Source organism: Mirounga leonina, unplaced genomic scaffold (assembly GCF_011800145.1).
Source record: "Mirounga leonina isolate KUSES-001 unplaced genomic scaffold, KU_Mleo_1.0 Mir_176, whole genome shotgun sequence".
Classification (NCBI taxonomy): Eukaryota; Metazoa; Chordata; class Mammalia; order Carnivora; family Phocidae; genus Mirounga; species Mirounga leonina.
Window position 1 is genome coordinate 26,863,053 of NW_023270454.1, and position 20,667 is coordinate 26,883,719.

At 38.9% G+C, this 20,667-nt stretch overlaps 1 pseudogene; it reads left to right on the top strand.

Moving 5' to 3' along the window:
* The first annotated feature begins 18,420 nt into the window (after nucleotides 1-18,420).
* On the top strand, nucleotides 18,421-18,950 carry LOC118022425 (annotated as a pseudogene).
* Nucleotides 18,951-20,667: the final 1,717 nt, after the last annotated feature.

The window sequence follows — 20,667 nt, forward strand, 5'->3', positions numbered from 1 at the left end:
GATGTGTTCTGTTTCCCCTGTTTGCCTGTAGCCGCCTCTGGCTTTTCAAGAGCCTCTGGGATTGAGACATCATGCCAGGCACCTGAGGCAAAGTGCACAGCAAATGTAAATTGTGGTCCTCTATCATTCAGGGCCAGCCTTTGTCTGGATCTTCTCATCACTCAGTGGTTTCCCACAAACAGCTCTCAGTGGACATTGGAACCGAGAGAAGAATGACCCTATGATCAGCTGGTAAGAACACAAGAAAACTTGAAAACTCAATGAGTCCACTATGCCAGGAGAGGTGCTGCTAAGAAGCCCTCAGCACCCACAGTATAAACATCATCCTCTACTTAGATTTTTATAATAACAACAACTACGGTGTTGGAGAGGTTTACTTCTGGTAACACAACAACATAAGCACACCAGAGAAACAGGTTGCTCTGACTTACCTGTGGCCTTAATGAAGTTGTGCTAATAGAGTATGAGGGAAAAGACATTACTATGGTTTCCCCTAAGACACAGTGCAACAATTTGACAGGAAAAACTGTTTATGCTGTGGGAACATTTACTGTCCCTGAAAAGTCAGAAATGGCTTGAAGTGATTTTGAAGGGGTTTTGAGAGGTGCAGGGCAAACACCCTGAAGAGTATTAAAGGAAGTAGATGTCAGGTGTGGAACTGTTTCTGCACGCCACCCACGAAGTCAGAAAAGGCTGCCAATGTTTGACCTCCCAGGACCTGCGATACCCCCATTTGTTTTCAGGAGAAGAGCCCACATTTAAAAGCAGAAAAATCACACAGCACAAAGCTATAGGATTTAGAGTGCCAGGGAAAATCAGAAACAAGTTAAGGATGGATTCATAAGGGGCGCCTGGGTGGCTCAGTCGTTAAGCGTCTGCCTTCGGCTCAGGTCATGATCCCAGGGTCCTGGGATCGAGCCCACATCGGGCTCCCTGCTCGGCGGGAAGCTTGCTTCTCCCTCTCCCACTCCCCCTGCTTGTGTTCCCTCTCTCGCTGTCTTTCTCTCTGTCAAATAAATCAATAAAATCTTAAAAAAAAAAAAAAAGATGGATTCATAAAACAGTGCAGGGAGCTCAAAAAAAAAAGTAAAAGGAGCAAAATTTCTTTTTCAGACTCATACATCAAATGCCTTCCTTGTTATCATATTACACGTTTGGGTCTTTGTGTTAAATGTTGTGGGTTGTCTACAAATATGACTCAGGGTTTTCTTTTCTTTTCATTTCAAATTATCATTTATATTTAAATTGGAAATTTTAATCATGTTGCCACCTCCATCCACCCAAAGGAACCATGCGTACAGGTTCTTTTTTTTTTTTTTTTAAGATTTTATTTATTCATTTGAGACACAGAGATACAGAGAGAGAGAGAGCATGAGCAGGGAGAGAGGCAGAGGGAGAAGGAGCAGGCTCCCTGCTGAGCCAGGAGCCCGATGTGGGGCTCGATCCCAGGACCTTGGTATCATGACCTGAGGCAAAGGCAGATGCTTAACCATCTGAGCCACCCAGGTGCCCCCTTACAGGTTCTTTGGACAGGGATAGGCTCAGAGTGGATGACTGGATCAAGGACCAGCCCATAAGACTGTCCCAGCCTAGCTCTCTATCCAATCATAGGATGGTGATTAGCAAAGCCAGTCAGACAGGCTTCCTCCAGATTGTTGACTGAAGAACCTGCGTGATCTGGCCTATGAGTCAGAGAGAAGTGGAGAAAGGCCTTGTGAGCCCAGGGAGGGAGTTGCTGACCATTGGAATGGCCTTGGTTCTTTCGCTTTTCTTTGTTCCAATCCATGTGTATCCTTAAAGTGAGCTTTATTTTTTAAAATCTAGTCCATATCTCATCTAGTCACATCTTTGGTTCCATGCAACCAAAGTACCCAGTTGAGCACAACATAAAATAAAATCAGTGACATATCCATTAGTTGGAATAGTCCTGGATTTTATGTCCTGACTGTTCTGATAACATCTTTACTCTGTCCCCCATTTACACATTTCATCTTTTACCACATATCCCTCAATGTCATATATTTCTTTTCCACTTACCCCCTCTCTGTCTCTTGCATATCCTTTTGTGTCTCTCTTCCTTTCCCTCTCCCTCCTCCCTCCCTATTTCCCTCTCTCTCTCTTACACCTCTTATAATTCTTCTTTCCAGAGATAATGTCATGGCTACATCCTATTTCTCCCCTTCTATTTTTCCTTCTTCATCCAATTCCATCCCGGTTTTCTAACTAGGCCCCCCAGAGTCAACACTCCATCCTCACTTCATATATACTTGAGGAGAGCACTCTTCCTTAAGGCTTAAGATTCAGTGTATAACTTAGGCAAGAATTGGGTATTTCTAAAAGTTGGTTCTTTAAATAAAGCCATATCGGCTCATTGGTATTCAACAAAGTGCTAATTTTGGTTTTCCATATTCAACACAATTTCACAAATGTTTATACCAATATGTTCAATAGGGAACACCAGAATGGATAAGAAAGGGCCCCAACAGCTAGTTACCTTATGATCTGGAAGGAAGAAAGCACATATGGAGAAATAATTATCACTCTAGGCAGAATATAACTGCATTGCTATGATGAGGGAGGCACAGCAGGCAACAAGGTTCAGCCAGGACTCTAGCTGCAAAAACATGGCCCAACTCCTCCAGGGCGTGTGCATATGCTTCATATAATGTAACCCACATATCACAGCGAAGGTGGACCATTTTTCATAGGTATATGGTATGAAGACAGGCATTGAACTTGATATTTTTGAGAATATACCAAAGAGCACACCAAGAAGGTTTTCAGTATTTTTCTAAAAATGACCATGATGGAGCTCAAGGGAAATTTCAGAAGAGGAGATAATAATCTTTAGTCCCAACCATTTTTCTATCTGTTCTTTTCTCTTTTTATATGTCTTTTGAAATAAAAGTGGTTGGTTCTCACTTAACTTTCAACTTGCTTGTTGGCTACCAAGTCCCCCGTAGGGCCCTTCCACATGGCCATCCTACCTTCCCTATGCTCTCATCCTGTCTTTCCCAAGCATCCTATTCCACTATATTTTAGCCATGTGTTAGGCAATGTAATTTTCTATTCAAATATCCACAGTAAAGGGTGAACAACTGAGGGACTTTACCCTCCCCAGGCATTTTTTTTCAAATTTTATTGATGGATTATTGACAAATATAATTGTATATATTTAAAGTGTACAATGTGCTGGTTTGAGATAAATATATATTGCAGAATGATTAACAAAGATATTTGTTTTTTGAATGGCAGCTCACTTCAGTCAAAAATTTTCAAATTGACAGAATGGATATTTTAGATATAGACCTTCAAACTTATATCCTATTTCTGATCTTACTTCAGTTCTCCCAGTTTACTACCCCTCCCTCCACCATCCCACCCCCACATATGCAATCTCTGTGTCAGAGAGATACAGGGGGAATCTCTGCCCTCATTTGAGGAAACTGGCCTCCAACCCTAATTAAGTAGTAAGAACCTAATTAAACATAACTAATATGTAAGCTCCCATGTCATTTCTACATAAAAATTGAAATTAAACATAACTAGACTTTTGTGACCTCCTATTGCTGCATAACAAATTATCTAAAAACTTAGTTGTTTAGAACAATTGACATTTATTCTCTCATAGGTTCTGTGGGTCAGCAATTCAAGAGTGCCTTAGCTGGGTGGTTCTGGCTCAAGGTTCCTCGTGAGGTTTAGTCAAGTTGTCAGCTGGGGCCAAGGTCATAGGAAGTTAAATGAAAGCTTGACCGAAGCTAGACTTGATTGAAGCTCACTTAGATGGCTAGGAAATTTGTGCTAACTGTTGGCAGGAAGCTTCAGTTCCTCACATGTGAACCTCTCAGTAGGGTCTCTTAAGTGTCCTAATGCCACAGTGGCTGATTTCCCCTTGGGTGAGTGATCCAAGCAAAAGGAAGACAGATGCAGTAATGCCTTTTATGACCTGGCCTCAGAAATCACTCATCATAATTTACTCTACATTTTCTTGTTGAGAAGTAAATCACTAAGTCCAATCTTATTCAGGATAGGGAGTGAAAAGTTTAGACTTTACCTTTCGAAAGAATTTGTAGACATATGGTAAAACCATAAAAACCATATTGTAAAATCATAAAAATCCCTTGACCACTTCTTCAGTCTTTTGCTTCCCCTGTCTATTTAGCAACATACTCTATTGAGTAAATACTCTATTAAGCAAATATTTTAAAAACTTTAAGTTCCTAGATTTTAAATATTCTCATAAGCAATATATGGTTTTCAAATCTTTATTACTAATCCCTTTCTCCAATTTTCCATAAACTTTCTCCAATCCAAATTACACAGTGTTGTTCAAAAATAAATCTTATGAGTAATTTGGGGTTCAACTATACAGCATTGCTGCTATGAATTGACATTCATAAAACCAATTTTTAATTCATTCATATGTGGCTAAGTAAAATATTGTATGAGGTATTCGTTCAAACATCTGTTCATTTCTTTTCACTACTACTTCAGTAATTGAATTATTTTTGGAAAAAGCAATCAAATTAGCTTTTCATAATTGTAGACTGTTGATTGTTCATATTTCATGTCCCTCACAACACAGGAGAGTGATTATTTTTCTACAAAGCATTTTTCCATTATTTTACTAGACTCTAAAGCAATCTTATTTACCCAAGTGACCTGCTTCCACAATTAAAGTCTGTTTCTTAAGAATAGTGGCAAACAAGGAGTGTTTATCTTACTGTTTCAAAACTGAAGGTATGTTTCTCTTCTGGTTGATTGATTTGTACTGTTGAAAAACAATGGCAGTTATTCTCAGGAATATTAATTTAAGTAATGCAATAGTTGATAAAGCAACCATGCTGATAAATAGAGATCACTGCTTCCTCTCTTCAAATCCATAAATTGGGTTAACAGAATGACAAAGTCAGACAAAGTCAGACTCAGTATATCTAATTAGGTCAAACAACTTTCCATTTCAGTGAAAAAGTAATGAGGCCAGATGTTTAATTTGTGTACTCATTCAACAGACAATTTAATTAAGACTTCAAATACTCTAAACACTGAAAGGATTATGGTTACCATACTTTTTTCAAAATAAAACTAGTATCTACTTCCAATACAACTAAGTAAGGTCCTCCTGGATCCTCTAGATATCAGCTATGAACTGTGGACAAAGTAAAATAAAATAATGAGCTGAAGTCACTGGAGAGTGAAGAAAAGCAGACAAATTCTAGAGGGAAGAAAAAATTAGAAGAAACAAGTACAGAGTATGTTTACATTTTTTTAAATGGCTTTTAACTTGTGAGCAGAATGAAGATAGCACCAAGTAAAGTGACTAAAAGTCTGACATAAAAACCATATTTCTGGCCAGAAAAAAAAGAACACAGAGTTCATAACAACCACAGATACTAGAAAGTAAGGGGCTAAGTCTCAGAAAAACAGAACCAGAAGGCATGAGCGCTGTGTTAAGTACATAATTTCTGCCAAAGTCTCTGGCTGCCCCATGAATGCATGCATGGAACAGAATTAAAGCAGTGCAGCTAAGTTAAAAGAACTGAAATATTATTTGAACTTCCACCAAAAAGAGAGTGTTAAGTTTTAGTCTAAGCAAGTAAGTTTTCTGATAAAAATCTCATAGTAGGAATATAGCAGAATTGAGAGTTTCCACAAAATAATTTTCACAGTACCTAAGATAAAATCCAAAATCAGTCAACATGCAAACAGGAATATTTGACCTATTTTTAAGAGAAAAGACAAGCAACCAAGACCACTGGTGAGTCGACCTAGATACTGCAATTAGCAGACAAGAATTTTAAAATAGCTGTTTTAACTATGCTCAAGGAAGTAAGGGAAAACATGTATGCTTGCAATGAATGAAAAGATAGGAACTCTCAACAGAGAAACATAAATAGTAAAAAAGAACCAGGAATTCTAAAACTGAAAAATACAATTTCTGAAATTATAAATTTACTCTATTGGCTTAACAGAATGGAAATGATGGAGAAAATGATCGGTAACTTGAAGATAGTTCAATGTAGATGTGTAGAGCACAGAGAAAAAAGATTAGAAAAAAATAAACAGATCTTCAAGGACCTGAGGACAATATTAAATGTCTAACAGACATGAATAAAATCCAAGAAGGAGAGGTAAGAGAGTATAAGGCATACAACTTACTTGAAGAAACAATGCTCCAAAACTTCTCAAATTTGATGAAAGACATAAATTTTCAAAATCAGGAAGCATAGTAAACCCTAGTAGGACATATACAAAGAAAACCATGCCTAGGCACATGACAGGAGCAGTGGAGGGAATGCCCCCAGGCCGAGTCCTAAGTCCTTGAGGGAAGAATGATAGAGAGAGGATCTGGAGGCAAGGATGGTGATAAATAAGCTTAGTAGCTATACATTAAAAACCCTGGGGCACAACATCCTGACCCTGTGGCTTCCAAGACCTTGTGGATGACAGATCAAGAGCCACAAGTACAGAGCATGCTCTCTCCTCTTCCACTTCTGCCCTAGGGTAACCCCTAGACTCATTATAATACATTTGAATTACAGGTACACACACTCCACCCCCCACCCCCCCAACCATGGAGAAAAGCTGCCAAGAAGATCTGGTACAAACCTTGTAGAGTCAAGAACTCCTCGTCCCAACCTGTGGGAGGAGTTTCCCAAATGATTGGAAGCAGCCTCCATTACAGACCACCCCACTGTAGCTCATAGCTCCTCCCAGCCCAGAGAGACCCAGTAATATCCAATCCTAAAATCACCCACCCCGGTTCCACCTCGGAACCTTCCTGCTCTCCCACCTTGAAACTACTTTTGCTTTAATCAACTGCTTTGTTCTTGCTACTTTCTGGCTGTCTTTCTTCCAGCATGGATCCTCACTTAAATCTTCTTGTGTGGAATCCAGGGACTAAGACCTCCATTCATACAATGCAGACTCTCCCACCAGTAACAAAACTGTTGGTAACTAGAGTTAAAAGAAAATTATAAAAGCAACCAGGGGAAAATGACACATTACATACAGGGGAACAATGACTCAAAATTTATCAAACTTTGACAAACAGAAGCTGTGGAACATTGTCTTTTAATTGCTGACAGAAAAACACTCCCAACTAAGAATCTAGTGAAAATATTCTTTAAATATAAAAATGAAACAAGACATTTTCATATTTTTAAAAAATACTAAGAGAATTCATTTTCAGTAGAACTCTTCTCCAAGATATGCTTTAAAATTTTATTCAGACTGAGGGAAATGATATCAGAATGAAACCTGAATCTACAGAAAGGCATAAAGAGCATCAGAGATGCCAGCTCTCAGGGTAAATATAAAACTATCCTGGTAAATATACTTGTATATACCTATAAAGCCAAATCCCTATCCAGATATAGATGATCATTACTCCAGAAAGTTCCACCATCCTTCTGTGTCAACTCTCCCAGGAGAAAACCAACATTCTGGGGGTTTCCCATCCTAGATTAGTCTTACTATTTAGTTTTTTTTTTTTTTTAATTTTATTCTTATGTTAATCCCCATACATTACATCATTAGTTTTAGATGAAGTGTTCCATGATTCATTGTTTGTGCACAACACCCAGTGCTCCATGCAGAATGTGCCCTCCTCAATACCCACCACCAGGCTAACCCATCCTCCCACCCCCCCTTACTAATTAGTTTTATCTGCTCTAAAATTCCATTAAATTCAGGGTAAGATCTTGAAACCCACTTAAAAGAAAATAGTTATAAAAACATTTTGATTTGCAAGGCTGAAGCACATCCAGTCTACACTGTGTAGTCAATCCTTTCTTCAGCTGCCCAATATTCTCTTTAAATCTTGTCCCCTAAATAAAGTTTCCCTGGGTGCCCTGAAGAGGCAATGTTGTATGGAAAAGAAAGACACCCTACTCCTGAACTTCAGGTAAGGTGGAGAGAACAAACTCTAGTCTTCCCATTGATAAAGTAGTGAGACCCACCTCCATTCCCAATTACAGCCTTGAAAGGAAAGAGCCATTAGAGGGGATAAAGTTGAAGATACAAACAATAGAAGGTTGAGTGGCGCAAACTCCTGGAGAAGGTGGGAGAACATGGTGTCAAAGGACAAAGTGGCCTTAAACATTAGAAAGGACATCTTATCTCTTGAGACTAGAAGAAAAAGGATAAGATTGATAAGGACATAAAAACCTTTAAAGTAGTGGGTTCAGGAAACTAAGAGGCAGCTGCCTTGATTAATTGACAATTACTGCAATCAAAACAGCGGAACCTGGAGATCCAATGGACCAAGCATTAATTTACAGAAGGAGTTGTGATTTGAAGGTCAAAACAATTTAACCCTGTACATTTGATAAAGTAAAGTGGTGCAAGCACAACAAAGCAACTACTCTAAAATAATGCTGGACGCCTATTTTACTCTTTAAATCAAAATTTCAATTAGATCTAGATTCAAATATAGAGAATAAACCATAGAAATACTAGAATTAACTACTCTGATACTGTACCACCCATTGCACACTGTTAATACTAAAAAATATGTCATGATGAGACCACACATCATTTTTGAGAAAAACTCTAGCATTTGACATCCACTGCCTTCTTACATACTTGCTTTGCCGTTTCAGCTTTTCTAGGTTACCATTAGTTGGCAGACTTTGCTGAGATGGTAGAGACAGTCTCTAAACTACAGATATTTAAACCTGACCTATGAATTGAAGTTGCAAATAAACTGCCAAAGTTGGCCAGAGTAGCTAGTTATGGAGTGTTTTAGCCCTCACAGTCTTTACCAGAGGACCTGTTACATATTTTAACCATTGAAGTTTTGGGAGCCATAGTACAGCTGACCTTGAACAATGTAGGGTTAGGGGCACTGACCCCTGTGGAGTCAGAAATCTGAGTATAACTTCTGACTCCCCCAAAACTTAAGTACGGTTGATAGGAAGCCTAACTGGTAACATAAAAAGTCAATTAACATATATATTGTATGTTAGATGCATTATATAATGCATTCTTACAATAAAGTAAGCTAGAGAAAAGAAAATTTTATTAAGAAAATCATAAGGAAAGTACATTTATAGTACTGTACTGCAAAAAAAAAAAAAAAAATCCATGGACCTGCGCAATTCAAATTGGGTTGTTCAAGAGTCAGCTGTATATTGTAATTCAATCAAAATACGCCAATGTTCATTTCCTTTCATTCATCCAATATTACTGATGAGGTCCCACTGAAGAAAGAAACTATATTAGAGGTAAAAACAGAAAGAGTGCAGGCATTTTTCACTCTGAGGAAGTTTAGCTCATAGGAGCCACCTTTAAGTGTCAAGAACCCCTCGTTTGCAGCCTCCCCATTCATCTCCTCCACAATGTCTTGGGTCTTCTTTTCCACATTTCTCATTCTGGAATATTGGAATAATTCAGTGGAATCAGAATATTTCAGATGGCCACCTGGTCTTTTCCTGACCATACCAAATATTATGCCATTCCCTTTATTTCTTCCTTCCAATTTATGCAACCACAAAAATAATAAAATCAAAGTTCTATTTCACTTACAGCTCACAAAACAGTTGACTCAGCTCCATACATCTTGCCTTCTTTCCATAACACCTTTAGGAATTATTTTAAAACTAGGGGAGTGCTAGGGAACATCCCTACCTTCTGTGGACTGATTCTTATTTCAGAAAAAAATAAATAAGTCACTGCAAACATGACTGGTGGGTGAGATAACAGAATCAAGATATAGTATCTCATGTACCCTTTGGAATTAATTTTGCCGTTTTATAAAACACATTTAGATATCACTTTCCACCTGCACCTCCTGGAATTCCTGGAGCAGTGTACCAGCAGCACTTAACTATTATCAACCTATGTATCAGCAGCTTTTGTATTTATTTTTTCTCTGCTCAACTTCAGGAACCTGACTGAAAAACAATGGGTCCAGCCTCTCTCCTGGCCACTGAAAGCAAGAGGATGCTCACCATCCACCATTCACATCAGCTTGATGATTGCTCCCTCTTCCCTTGACTTTGGGCATTTTAAGATGCTTTGTTAGAAAAAAGACATAGGGCGCCTGGGTGGCTCAGTTGGTTAAGCGACTGCCTTCGGCTCGGGTCATGGTCCTGGAGTCCCGGGATCGAGTCCCGCATCGGGCTCCCTGCTCGGCGGGGAGTCTGCTTCTCCCTCTGACCCTCCCCCCTCTCATGCTCTCTCTCTTTATCTCATTCTCTCTCTCAAATAAATAAATAAAATCTTAAAAAAACAAAAACAAAAAAAAAAAAAGAAAAAAGAAAAAAGACATAAAACTTACGCTTTAAGTGCTTTAAAATGTTGAGATAAGAATCCTGCTCAATTTGTGTTAACTCACAAAGCACATTGTATGCAGCTCAGAGGCACATCTGGGTCAGAGACTGCATTTATAATGATCAGTTCTTCAATGTTGGTCTTCACTTCTTCCCCAGTGACCTCAGCTCGCAAGTGAACTTAAAAATTGTCTTACATGTTTTAAGTAGATAAGAGTCTGAGCAGATCTTTGTCTTAAGACTGTTCTATCTTGGGTGCCTGGGTGACTCAGTTGGTTAAGCGACTGCCTTCGGCTCAGGTCATGATCCTGGAGTCCCGGGATTGAGTCCCACATCGGGCTCCCTGCTCAGCAGGGAGTCTGCTTCTCCCTCTGACCCTACCTCCTCTTGGGCTCTCTCTCTCAAATAAATAAATAAAGTCTTTAAAAAAAAAAAGACTGTTGTATCTTTTTCACGGTTACTTCGTGAGGATCAGTTTCCAGAAGATAATGTTAAGTTTGGAGAATAGTTATGATGTCACAGGTGAAATGTTCTGGCCTAAAGGTCCTTTAGGCTATAATTTAAAGACAGTAACCAAAGCAGCATGGAGTCCTCCTAGTTTACCAAGGTCAAGACATATGAGGTGAGAAACAGAAAGTTCTGGCTGGATGTCACACACAATTAGAAAAGGGAAGTTTACCTGAAGTCTTTGGCCTGGAAGTCAATGGCATCCATGGTGAAGGTTAAGATTATTACCCAGGGTCAACTTCTTGGGCATGCAACTGTGCACTCTCACAGGCCCAGGTTCAGAAGTGCCCCCACGCTTGGTTTCATGCTCTGCAGTCACCATCTTAAAATTATTGCTAATTTCTGAATAAGGATTCTGCATTGTCATTTTGCACTGGGCCCTATTTACAAATTATTTTGCAAATAATTTTACAAATTATTCAGCCAGTCCTGTTGTCACTTTTTCTTCTTTGTATATATGGTGAGGCAGGAAAAAAGAAAAGGAAGAATCAGTTGAAGTCAAAGTGGTTGCTAATAAATTTTGGCTGTGGGACTTCTGGATTTCTCTCTATCTCCATCTCTTTGCCCGACTAAGCCACTCAGCACATTTTAAAATTATGCCATCTGACGCCTCAATTCCCATCTGCTCTGATTTCAAATAAGAAGCTGAATAATAGTAAAATATATACCCAGGCCTTTTTTCCTTGCTTTTTGGAAACATCCATTTTAGGGAAAGGAACTATACGGGAGGAATATGCTTTAGCAAGAGGTCCTTGGAGGCAGGTTGGGAAAGAGAAAATAAAAGAAATGAAAGTCACTTTCTAGGAAGAAATGAAAAGAGATCTTTGACACTCCAGAAGATGTAAAAGCAAAAATAAAATGACATTTTCAGAAAATGATCCAGTTCCCCTTCTCCTGGTAGAATCAGCCCAGTTCCATGATACAGAATCATGACAAGGGGACACTGAATTACAAAGCCCACACAGCATCTCAGAAGGTAGTCAAGACTATAGCCTGAACGAATAAGAGGTTTACTTTTTTGTCAACACAGAGAGGAGATAGCTAATTTAGCAAATGCAGTTCTGTTTTTTTCTAAGACTTAGCATTTGCCACATGCAAGGGTGAGCCTAGGAGAGAGAAAGAAGAAGCTAGGAGGGAAGAGGATTCAGAGTATATGTTAATGTAGGGGCCGAAGTCTTCCCCTCTGCCCTTCTAGGTTCTTTGGTGGTCTAATAATTAAACTGATAGAAGGCAGATTAACAGGAGAAAAATAAACAAAAGTGACTTACATGTATCCATGGGAGAGACCCAGAAAAGCTGACTTACTCTCCAAAATGCCTGAAGCCAACACTTTAAATACCAAAAAGCTAAATATGAATAGCTAAAGACAAAAGAAGATGCTGGGGTAGGGAGGGAGTTATGGGGGGGTTAAGAAATAACAAGTATATAGTTGTTGTGCAGAGTTAAGTCCTTGTCTTCTCCATTGATAGAGTTTCCGGAGATTTAGGGTCATCCCCCTCTTTCTCTGTACAGTGAGGGAGACACCCTTTCAAATGGAGATCTCCTTTATACATGTTAATGGCTTTCACAAAAGGGTAACTTTTCTCCTTAGTTTTCTTAGAGCTTCTCTTGTGTTTGCAGTTTCTCAAATAATAATAATAATAGTGATAATAATCAGCCTAATACTTACGCCAGAGAGACATATTTTGAAGTGGCAAATTCTGCTCCCTTACATTGGGTACACATAGAGGGTGGTGAGGGGAGATGGAAGTCACACCTGCTGGGGAGGATGGAGAAAGGCAGGAGGATAAATACAGAAGCAAGCGAGGCTCAGTGTCTGGGTGCTGGGAAAGGAATGGCACTTCTGTATCAGCAGGTGATGTGAATGAGTTCCATAGTCTCAGGTGATCCAGGAACTCTCATGACTTCCATTTGCACTAAAGTTTGATATATGCTATATAGTATTTTTTCTTAATTAAACTTCTTAATTAAACTTTATAGCAAAACACTTGTCTTTTATTTCAGATATCCCCAGGAGTGCTGGAAAAGGGAAATGTACCACTAGGAATTATTCCATCAAAGTAATTACCTGAAGGAATTCATGAAACAAGTGTACTGATTCAGGTTTTACACATACGATTAGTCATATTTGAAAAATCTTAATGCAAACAAAATATTTGTATTCTCTGCAGATGGTATTGGCTCTAAAAAGGAAGTCATTTCCATGTTGAAAAGACTGTAGAACCTACAAAAGTGGAAAAAGCAGCAGACTGGGAATATTGATTCTGCATATAATTCCACTTCTGCTACAACCTAACTATTGGACATTGGCCAGTCATTACCTGTGTGACCTTCATAGGTTGAAAAAGGAAGTGTTTAGAGCAGTGGGATATCAAACCCAGCAACACTCGCATCACTGGGAACTTAGAAATGCAAATTCCCAAGCTCTATCCAAAGACCTACCGAGTCAGAAACTCTGGGGCCTAGCAACCTGTGTTTTAACAAGACTTCCAAGTCATTCTAATACATGCTGAAAATTGAAAACTACTGAATTAGATGAACTCCACCTTTCCTGACAGCTCAAAAATTCTACAGCACTGACTTCAATGTCATCACCATCAATAATATATATCAAGAGCTTACTCTGACCCCACCCTGCCTCAGGCACTTTATGTATAATAATCTATCTAATTATCACAATACTCCAGGAAGTAAATTATTACCACTTGGCCAATGAGCTACGAAAGTGTCTGGCAGTTGTGGTGAAAATCACCACCCAGATAGTTCTTCAAGGAAGGACTGTTCCTCCAGCTATCAGCAACTTCAAGGTTCTCCTCAGCTCAGAGAGCCCTTTGTCCAAGGATACATTCTTTCCAGGGAAGCAATGAATAACAAAAGGGTTTTAAGGCCTGACTCTACCCTGGGGCAACTCTGACAGGTATATATGTTCCAGAATTCCCCATGGTTGGTGGAGTCTTTGTCAGGCCTATATCACAGCTCAATTTCTCTCTGTCCAGTCCTGTTTGCTTTCCCTCCCTTTCACATATATTGACTCCTAAATATCCTACACACCAAACTTCTCAGCACCTGCTTTGAAAAAACCCATTTTACAACAGTAGGTGAAGACAAGCTAGAGGCCAGGAATTAGTAAGGCCTGGATTCAAATCCAGATGGTTGGACTCTAAGCCTTAGGCTCTTAAGTATTAATTTGTCACCCACTTGGACTTGTAAATGAGTGGTTCAATCATTTGAACAGGAGACCTTGGAAATAATTTAATTTTACAAATGAGGAAACCAAGGCTAGATTGCACGTTTGTCCCTGGTTGGTAGTGAGCAAGCACTGACTTGATCTGAGATGTTCCAACTCCCAGTGTTCTTTTTCCTGTTACATCCCACCTTAAGAAGAATATTCACATATTATACCAGTGAGATAAGATTGTTAGGTAAATTGTAACTGTACTGGGGAACATGAGCCACAAAGCCTAGGAGACCTAACAGCTGATAACACAGAAATACCAAGGATAGTAAGAGACAACTATCAACAATTATAAGCCAGTAAAGTGGATAACCTAGAAGATATGCATAAGTTGTTAGAAACACACAACCTAGCAAGATTAGATCCTGAAGAAATAGAAGATCTGAAGTGACCAATAATAAGTAATGAGACTGATTCAGTAATCAAAAACCTTCTAACAAAGAAAAGACAGATGGCTTCACTAATGAATTCTACCAAACACTTAAAGAACTAACACTAATCCTTCTCAACCTCTTCCAAAAAATAGAAGAGGAGGACACACTGCCAAACTCATTATTTGAGGCCAACATTACCCTGACACTAAAGCCAGATAAAGATCCCACAAGAAAAAACAACAACAACAACAACAACTATGGGTCAATATCACTAATGAATATAGATGTAAAAATCATCAACAAAATATTAGCAAACTCATCCCAACAGCATATTAAAAGGATCATACACCACAGCCAAGTGGGGTTAATCTCTGGGTTGCAAATAAATTAATTAATGTTATTCACCACATAACAAAATGAAGGATAAAAGTCACATAATCATCTTAATTGATGCTGAAAAAGCATTTGACAAAATTCAACACCCTTTTGGGGCACCTGGGTGGCTCAGTCAGTTAAGCATATGACTCTTGATTTTGACTCAGGTCATGATCTCAGGGTTGCAAGATTGAGCCCAATGGCGGGCTCCATGCTGGGCGTGGAGCCTGCTTAAGATTCTCTCTCTCTCTCTCTGTCAACCTCTACCACTCCCCCACTCTATCTCCTTTTCTTAAAAAAAAAAAAAAAATTCAACACCTTTTCATGATAAACATTTTTAAACTAGGTACAGAAGGAATTTATATCAACATACAAAGGCCATATATGACTCGTCCACAGCTACCATCAAAAACTGAAATCTTTTTGCCTGAGTTCAGGCTGCTATAACAAATCCTATAGTGGCCTAAACAACAGAAATTTATTTTTCACAGTTCTGGATATGGGAAGTCTAACATCAAGATGCCAATTGATTTGATTCCTGGTAAGGGCCTTCTTCCTGATTTGTAGACAGCTGCCTTCTTGCTATATCTTCACATCAGAGAGAGAGAGAGAGAGAGAGATCATCTCTCTCTTCTTATAAGGACACTAATCCCATACATGAGGGTTCTACCCTCATGACCTAATTCTTTCCAAAGGCCCTACTTCCAAATAACATCACACTGGGGATTAGGGTTTCAACATATGAATTTTGGAAAACACAAACACTCAGTCTATAGCACTTTTCCTCTAAGGTCAGGAACAAGACAAGATGCCCATTCTTACCACTTCTATTCAAAACAATTAGGCAAGAAAAAGGAATAAAATGCATCCAAATCAGAAAGGGAGAAGTAAAATTATCTCTGCAGATAACATGACTGTACATGTAGATAACCCTAAAGATTTAAAAAAAAAAAAAAAAACCTTCTCAGAACTAATAAACAAATTCAGCTAAGTTTCAGGATATAAAATCAACAGACAAAAAAATAGTCTATTCACTAACAACAAACTATCCAAAAAGGAAATTAAGAAAACAATTCCATTACAATAGCATCAAAAAGAATAAAATACTTAGGAATAAACTTAACCAAAGAGATGAAAGATATGTATACTGAAAACTACAAAACACTGATGAAAGAAATTTAAGATACAAATAAATGGAAAGACACTGTGTTTGTGTATTGAAAGACTTAATAATGTTAAAATGTCCATACCATCCAAAGACATCTACAAATTCAAATCTGTATCATGCTCTCTCTCTCTTAAAAATAATCTTTTTTTAAAAAAAGAAAATATAGTATATATAATGGAATATTATTCAGTCTTTAAAAAGAAAGAAATCCTTCCATATGTGACAACATGGGTGAACCTCGAGGACATTTTGATAAACTAAATAAGCCAGTCACAAAAAGACAAACAGGTTATGATTCCACTTATATGAGGTACTTAAAATAGGCAAAATCATAAATCAAAGAGTGGAATTGTGGTGACTAGGGGCTGGAGGGAAGGGAGAAGTGGGAAGTTGTTTTCAATGGGTATACAAGTTCAGTTACACTAAATGTATAAGTTCTAGAGATGTGCTATACAACATAGAGCCTACAGTTACCAATACTATATTGTACACTTAAATACTTGGCTAAAAGGGTAGATCTCATGTTATGTGTTCTTACTACCAAAACCAAAACAAAATAAAACAAAGGGGCAGAGGGAACTTTTGGAAGATGATGGTTATATTTATTACCTCGATTGTGGTGGTAGTTTCATGGGTATTTCTGTATGTCAGAACTCATCAAATTGTACACATTAAATATGTGTAGTGTTTTATATACCAATTATACTTTAATACAGCTGTAAAAAAAGAAAAAAAAAAACCTGGAGTGTGATTTCTGGTTACACATGAAACAAAGAAATAAAAATTTTTAAAGCAAGTAACCATCACCAAAAAAGAACTTTCACTGGAAAGAAAGACCTAAAAATGTTATAACCAGGGTAAGTGTTTTAGTGCAATGATGCTCAATATTGGCTGCTCAATGGAATTACTAGAAATTCTCATTTAATTGGTATAGGGCATGATCTGGGCATTGGGATTTTTTTTTTAAGCTCCCCAGGTGACTCTAATATTCAGTGAAGACTGAAAACTACTGCTTCAGGGTAAACTCAATTCTCATAACATAGCAAACAGTTCCTTATAGAAGAAAGCACTCCTGTGCGGTAAATTTGGAAGGACACTTAAATATTTCATTTTATGAGGTGAGGTACCTGATAGATTTAATAGCATAGAAGGGATGTGCCCCAACAGTGATGAGATACAAAACAAAAGTGCATTTCTATTGTAAAGTAGTAGGGTGGGGACACAAATTTCACCTACTTCCCTCCCTCTTCCTCTCTCCAAATTTAGCCTTGTATGGATCACAACCATCAAAGCCACTGTTGGCCAGCCCAAGAATGATACAAATACTCTAGGTAGATGACTCTATCCTAATAGTAAAAACAGATAACTTTATAGAACTTTATACGTCACATAGGATTGCAAAGACATTATCACATTTAATCTCAGACCTATCTCCTGGTTTACCCTTCAGGCATATGCCCAAAGTAAGTAACAAACTAAAATATTTGTGTGCCCAGTATTCATTCAACAGCTTTTATCCAACAAGTATTTATTGAATGTCAGCTATGTACAAAGTACGAGAGGACACTCAATAGGAAAGGATAGAAATATGAATTAAATACTGATCCCTAAAGACGTTTACATTCTTATAGAGAACATAAGACAACTGTGTAACTATGCCACAAAATATGGCATAAACAGAGAAAATGCAATGAAACTTCAGATTAGAGAAACTACATCTGGATGGACAGATGATAAGTTCAAGCTTGGTGGAAGACAGGAGGAAACAAACCAAAAAGACAGTCGGATGGGGATCAGCTCTCCAAAACCACTCAGTGTGCTGATCATTGTAAAGGAGAAGGATTTGGACACGGGAAGGACAATAAAGAGTAGACAGAATGGGGCGGACCAGGAATTCCTGACATAGGGAATCAACGAGAAGCCATATTTTATTTATTTTTTTTTTTAATTTTTCTTATTTATTTGAGAGAGAGAATGAGATAGAGAGAGCATGAGATGGGGGAAGGTCAGAGGGAGAAGCAGACTCCCTGCCGAGCAGGGAGCCCGATGCGGGACTCGATCCCGGGACTCCAGGATCATGACCTGAGCGGAAGGCAGTCGCTTAACCAACCGAGCCACCGAGGTGCCCGAGAAGCCATATTTTAGAATAATGTGATATAGGACATGCATGACAGAGAACCATTTTTGCTTGGCGAGGCTGGAGCAAAGAATGTTCAAAAGGGACTAAGAGAAAACAGAAAAGTTGTAAGATCAGACCCTGAAGAACAAACATACCTGGCTAAGGAGTCAGGGCATTAAACCATGTCCACACTTTCCAGCAAGGTACTGATATGGCCAGAGCTCTGCTTCAAGAAGTTCATAATGGCAGCAAGAAAGGGAGCCCAAGCAGAAAGTTACCACAAGTATAACGAAGGCCTAACACACAATTAACAATATGCACATTTCTTCGGTCAAGAAACCAGACTGGGTGTTTGCAGCCGCCGCCGCGCGGCCGTCGCTCGCCAACGCCAGCACCACCTGTAGCTCGCCGAGCTCCAGCCGAAGGAGAAGGGGGGTAAGTGAGGAGGTTTCTGTACCATGGCTCCTACAAAGCAGACTGCCCGCAAATCGACCGGTGAATAAAGCACCGAGGCAGAACTGGCTACAAAAGCCGCTCGCAAGAGTGCGCCCTCTACTGGAAGGGTGAAGAAACCTCGTCGTTATAGGCCTGGGACTGTGGCACTCCGTGCAATTAGACGTTATCAGAAGTCCACTGAACTTCTGATCTGCAAACTTCCTTTCCAGCGTCTGGCGCGAGAAATTGCTCAGGACTTCAAAACAGATCTGGGATTCCAGAATACAGCTATTGGTGCTTTGCAGGAGGCAAGCGTCGCCTATCTTGTGGGCTTCTTTGAAAACACCAACCTGTGTGCTATCCATGCCAAATGTGTCACAATTATGCCAAAAGACATCCAGCTAGCGCGCCGCATACGTGGAGAACGTGCTTAAGAATCCACTATGATGGAAAACATTTCATTTCTTAAAAAAAAAAAAATTATCTTCTTCCTGTTATTGGTAATTCTGAACACTAGATATTTTTTTTCCATGGAGTCAAAAGGTACCTAAGTATATGATTGCAAGTGGAAAAATAGGGGACAGAAATCAGGTATTGGCAGGTTTTCCATTGTCATTTGTGTGTGAATTTTTAATATAAACGCAGGAACATATAGCATTAATGCCGGTCAAATTGTTTCAGTGAACACGTTACAGCAGTTCAAATTGAGGGAGACACAAAGAAATGGAAAAATGTTCCATGCTCATGGATTGGAAGAACAAATATTGTGAAAAATGTCAATGCTACCTAGAGCAATCTACACATTTAATGCAATCCCTATCAAAATACCATCCACTTTTTTCAAAGAAATGGAACAAATAATCCTAAACTTTGTATGGAACCAGAAAAGACCCCAAATAGCCAGAGGAATGTTGAAAAAGAAAAGCAAAGCTGGTGGCATCACAATTCTGGACTTCCAGCTCTATTACAAAGCTGTCATCATCAAGACAGTATGGTACTGCCACAAAAACAGACACATAGATCAATGGAACAGAATAGAGAGCCCAGAAATGGACCCTCAGCTCTATGGTCAACTCATCTTCCACAAAGCAGGAAAGAATGTCCAATGGAAAAAAAGATAGTCTCTTCAACAAATGGTGTTGGGAAAATTGGACAGCCACATGCAGAATAATGAAACTGGACCATTTCCTTACACCACACACAAAAATAGACTCAAAATAGATGAAAGAACTCAATGTGAGACAGGAATCCATCAAAATCCTAGAAGAGAACACAGGCAGCAACCTCTTCGACCTCAGCCACAGCAACTTCTTCCTCGACACATCACCAAAGGCAAAGGAAGCAAGGGCAAAAATGAACTACTGGGTCTTCATCAAGATAAAAACTTTTGCACAGCAAAGGAAACAGTCAACAAAACCAAAAGACAACTGACAGAATAGGAGAAGATATTTGCAAATGACATAACAGATAAAGCGTTAGTATCCAAAATCTATAAAGAACTGATCAAATTCAACACCCAAAGAACAAATGATCCAATCAAGAAATGGGCAAAAGACATGAACAGACATTTCTGCAAAGAAGACATCCAAATGGCCCACAGACACATGAAAAAGTGCTCAACATCACTTGGCATCAGGGAAATCCAAATCAAAACCTCAATGAGATACCACCTCATACCAGTCAGATTGGCTAAAATTAACAAGTCAGGAAATGACAGATGTTGGCGGGGATGCGGAGAAAGGGGAACGCTCCTACACTGTTGGTGGGAATGCAAGCCGGTGCAGCCACTCTGGAAAACAATATGGAGGTTCCTCAAAAAGTTGAAAATAGAGCTACCCTACAACCCAGCAATTGCACTACCGGGTATTTACCCCAAAGATACGAATGTAGTGATCTGAAGGGGTATGTGTACCCCAATATTTATAGCAGCAATGTCCACAACAGCCAAACTATGGAAAGAGCCAAGATGTCCATCAACAGATGAATGGATAAAGAAGATGTGGTATATACACACAATAGAATATTATGCAGCCATCAAAAAAAACCTGAAATCTTGCCATTTGCAATGACATGGATAGAACTAGAGGGTATTATGCTAAGCGAAATAAGTCAATCAGAGAACAACAAGTATCATATGATCTCACTGATACAAGGAATTGTTAATTTCAGGAAACAAACTG